At 35.6% G+C, this 5,372-nt stretch overlaps 1 protein-coding gene across 4 annotated transcripts in view; it reads right to left on the reverse strand.

Moving 5' to 3' along the window:
* Window positions 1-5,372, reverse strand: part of LOC128247835 (uncharacterized) — a 641,437-nt gene that overhangs the window by 312,269 nt on the left and 323,796 nt on the right. The window lies entirely within an intron of this gene.

Raw genomic sequence — 5,372 nt, forward strand, 5'->3', positions numbered from 1 at the left:
TATGTTATATATATTTGTAAGTCCTGGTGTTTTTGTTATGTATTTGTCTGAATATTTTTTTATTATACCTAAGGCACCTACTATAATAGGAATTGTTTCTGTTTTTAGATTCCACATTCGAGTTACCTCTATTTCCAGGTCTTTGTATTTTGAAAGTCTTTCCATTTCTTTTAGAGAGACGTTGTCATCTGCTGGTATTGATACATCAATTAGAAAGCATTTTTTTTCTTCATGATCTTTGACAACTATATCTGGTCTATTTCCCTTAATTTCTCTATCTGTGTGTATTGGCATATCCCAGAGTATGGTTGCTTTCTCGTTTTCTGTGACCTTTTCTGGTGTTTATTATTATTATTATTATTATTATTGAGTGAGGGAGCAGAGCATGTCATCAAAGGATAAAATATACGAAGTGCAGTATACCCATCATGACTACCTGTCTGATAAAGGTACACCAGACACATACATCACAACCATATGTGCATATGGTGATCTCATAATCAAGCTAAACAGCATATGGCCCTTGTAGGTGCGGTCTAGTTAGAATTTTCTTCAGGTCGAGTAGCTCATCCCAGCCAAATGGTCCTTGAATAAGTGTTGTTTAAGGATGTTGAATGAAACACCCACGTGTCCAGAAGTGGATTATTCAAGCTCCAAAGAATTTCTCTCAATACATGGCTATGATGCCCCCCCCCTACTTATGTTCGTAGTCAGTGATGCACACATCGTCAGCCACCAAGGAGCATGCTCAACTGGTTAAGGTCAAACAACTGACAAGCAAATCTGTCGTATTGAGCAGAATATTTGCTGGGATTTTTCTGAGATATGGTCTTCCTGACATCTCTTTTTTTTTTATCATACCTAGGGCTCCTAGAATAACAGAAACAGGTCTTGTTTTAAGATATCACACCTTTTGTATTTCAATTTCCATTTCTTTGTACTGGTCAAATTCCTTTACAGATATATTTTTATGAGTGGGAGCACTTGCATCTATTAGGCTGCAAGTATTTTCTTCTCTGCCTTTCATAATTGTATCTGGTCGATGAACCTGGATCGGTGATGACAGGAAAATCCCAGAGAATGGTGATATTTTTACCTTTAACGACTGACTCAGGATGATGTTCATACCAATAAGCAGGAGTGCCGATTTTGTAGTGTTTACATATTTTCAAATGTAAATACTGTCCTATCCAATCGTGGCGACTTTTGCATTCCAATGGACATCACGAAATAAGATGGTCTTTTGTTTCGTCAAATGAGTCGCAGAATTTTAATTTAGGGTCAGAGTCGTTTTGAAGAACGTTAACCTGATAGTTTTTTGGTTAGCAAGCTTTGATCTTGTGCCGCCGATATGAAACCTTAAGCCTCTGCTTTCAGTCCTGAACTTCTCCGGTACTGATAGTTGTTGCTTGGTCTTCTGCATCAGTATTTCGACTTTGTCGGATATACTGTCCATACAGGGGCTTCTGGTTCCACCGCTCTTCAATTTGTTTCTGCCCGTTCTTTTGGTAGTCCACTTGATCCGTTTTGCTTGTTTGGTGGCACTGGTCTCAGGTTTTTCATCTAATTCAGGGTTAATGCCAAGTTCCCTTGCGAATAGAATGTGACTTTTGCTGCTTTCATGCTTGCGCACAAGGCGCAGCAGCCGGTCCTCTGTACTAGATAAGTACCTGCTCATTACTATTGCGTAAGTCTACTAGCACAGTTCTAACTGCATCATTCCCCTTCCTCAATTACTTCTAGGTAGGTACAGACGAGGAACGTCTGCTTTTCGGTGATGCATGTTCTTTAATGTTAATAATTTTCTTGTCTTCCTGTCCAGGCGTTGGAGCTCCATAGGATTCCAGTTAATGATGTTAAAACTGTATTAGACTACTGGGAGTACCAGAGTGTCAATAAGCTTCGATGTGATTTTTCCACTTAAGTTCAGTTTTCAGTATGTCTTGTCTATTCCCAGGTATTCACAACTTTCTTATGGGTCAAGTTCCTTGATGGTAGCGTCGGTATCTAATTTAATGAAAGCTGTTTGTTTGTCCGAGCTTGCTCCTTACAAAATTTGCTTTAGCACACTTATCGATACCAAAATACATTCCGATGTCATTGCTAAACTCTTTAACAGTTGTTAGCAACCCAACTAGTTCTTGGTCATTTCTAGCAAACAGCTTCAGATCGTCCATATAAAACAAATGGTTATTATTATTATTATTATTATTATTATTATTATTATTATTATTATTATTATTATTATCATCATCATACACAGTACTATTCATAGTGCAACTTTGAATGATTGAAACAATGCTGTGTTTCTAATTTAGCGTTACGTTCCATTATTTGGAATAGTTCAGAAGAGTTAATCGGTTTTGGATCAGCAGATTTTATATTATTATTATTATTATTATTATTATTATTATTATTATTATTATTATTATTATTATTATTATCATCATCATCATCATCATCATCATCATTATTATTATCATTATTTTGGCTTTACCTTGAAGCATTTATCTATCTAATCTCGTTATTTGAAAAAATACGCTTTATTCTGTATGTTGAGCTTTTTTAATTCTTTTTTCTTTTTATTATCATATTTTCACTCCTGTTCTAAATGCATAGTATAGCGTCGATCTAAATCTGTTGATGTCTGTCTAATGTAGCTATAAATATTATTGGTGGCCCAGAGACCTAAAATGTTTTTCATAAATGTCTGTCAGAATTATTTTATCTATCACGAAATCATTCAATTTTAGAGTTCTGTGTTATTTTACGTAAAATCCTTTCACCGTACTTTTAGAGAAAATGCAATTGATTTTTCAGCTTGAAATGGAGATTTTATAGGTTATATGCATGCTAATATGGTATATATATAAAATCTATATTACAACAAACACATTTATACACACATATACACACACACACTCACGCTCTCTTTCGCTTTCTCTCTCTCTCTCTCTTTCACACACACACACACACACACACACACACACACACACACACACACACACACACACACACACACACACACACACACACTCACGCACACACATGTGCCCGCACTCACATACGCGTGTAGGTCTAATAGATGGAGTTTTGGCCTGGCAATACTGTTGTATGTTTTCATGATTATGAAATTACGTGACAGGGTAGCATACGTTTGTAATTTGAGCACAAAAGTTATTTATATGCATTATATAATTACTTCTACTTGCAAGATAAATTTATGATCGAAGAGAAGAGAACTCAATATTTTAGGTACACTTACTGGGCTATTTTACCTCACATTACATCGTGTCCCACTGTGAGTCAATCTCCAGGCAATCAGCCATGAATGAAGCTATCTATCTATCTATCTATCTATCTATCTATCTATCTATCTATCTATCTATCTATCTATCTATCTATCTAACTAACTAACTAACTAACTAACTATCTATCTACCTATCTACCTACCTATCTATCTATCTTTTTGTCTATCTGTCTGTCTGTCGATTTATTTCTCTCTGTGTATATATGTGTGGGGGTTGTGAGAGAGAGAGAGAGAGAGAGAGAGTGAGAGAAGGAGGAAAGGGGGAGAGGGAGAGAGTTTGAGTATTCAAATATGACGATAAAAGGGCTCACTCTGTCGCTACACAAAAAGAGTCTTCAACACACTAATATATGAAAGATGTATGTGTGGAAAGGCATCCGTCGTGTATTTTCATATAGACACACGCAGACGTATGCACAGTCACACACACAATAACAGTGGGTAAGTTTTATTTGACAAAGGTGAAAGGATAAAAAGAACTCAATGCATGTTAACTGTAAATTAAGAATTTTTGTGTATGATAACACAGTTGATCCATCAGCGATGACACTGACCTGGGGTTAAGCAACAATAAACAGTAGCAGAAGCAGTAACAGCAACAAAAGGAATTCATTTGGATATAAAATTATCTGAACGATACAATTACATCGTGAAAGGATTTTTACACCAATTAAAAACAAACACACAACATGCGGTTATATGAACTTTTATTGTTGCTACAGTTGTTCCTCTCGAAATACACCAAATAACCGAAAGCAAAAAACAGTCAAGATCCCTCACAAAACTACTCACCAGCGCTGAGCTACGCTTCACAAACGCCAAACCAACAGTCAAAAAAATGTGCTCGCTCTAATCGCGGGATTTGCACCAACCTCATTGAAGACAAAGAATATGAATTTAAACCTGGATAGATGTTTACAATAAAAATAAATATTTTATCTGTTAGTCAAAAATTTTAATATATGCTATTAACTGTAAAGGATGTAACAAGGATTACATAGATCAAACAAGACGATCTCTTATAAATAGATTAACTGTTCATCGTGAACAAATACAAGAACCCAATATTAGTCAGATGCCATTCAGTGGACATAAACATATATGAAAAAAATATGTGTCCTAAATTCCCAGTCTTTTCACTTTAGTTTTGTTCAGTCAATACCGCTGATTAAGCACAGATGAAAATAGAAAATATATTCATGTAAAATTACAAGCCAAGACTGAATAAACTTTAACAAAGTACACTCACCAACAACTAGTCACACACAAACTCATAGTGTCACTCGACACGTTGAATCTTTAAAGCTAGCAGCCTACATTTTTGATCACAATCACGATTTGCCCGTGTGACACTAACGCAGAAATTTAGCGGAGAAAATTTTGTGCCCACGCACATGGATGCATAAAACCCTTCAGCTACTGGGTTACATAGAAACAACTACAATTCACTCTACCACTTCATTGTTTAAGGGACTGTCACTGGGCACATTCCCTCAACTGTTTTAGCCTTAGTGTTTGACGCAAAAAATATTGTCACAAGATATTAGCGCACGGACCTAGCGGGGAACTTACAAATCTTTCAAATTTAATCACGTGATCATATTCTACCACACGTGACAGATTAAATTCAGAGAGCCTTGACTGGGACTGTCACTTTAACTTATTATCAATTACTGTTAAAGAACGAGCGTAGAGGGGAACTTCCAAAAATTTCTAAACTTAATAATTTGATCATCTTTAGCCAATCAAATCGTATCCAAAACAGATTACTAATTTGGGTCATATTCTCGCTATAAAAACAAAGAGTTTTTGAACTCCAGTCAGAAGTAAAACAGTTGCGGCATAGTTCCATGTCTTTCTATCTCAACTTTTGAAAATCAAAGAAATCTATGAAGCAGGTTGTCTTTAAAAATCTAAATATCAAAAAAATCTAAGCGAATTGCAGTGCATTTTCAGCTTCTCTTTTCTATATTTCTACCCGTGTGGAATAAAATAACTTTGTTTTATACATACGTACATAAACTCACGCACACGCACACATACACACACTTACATTCATATA

Source organism: Octopus bimaculoides, chromosome 5, assembly GCF_001194135.2.
Source record: "Octopus bimaculoides isolate UCB-OBI-ISO-001 chromosome 5, ASM119413v2, whole genome shotgun sequence".
Lineage (NCBI taxonomy): Eukaryota > Metazoa > Mollusca > Cephalopoda > Octopoda > Octopodidae > Octopus > Octopus bimaculoides.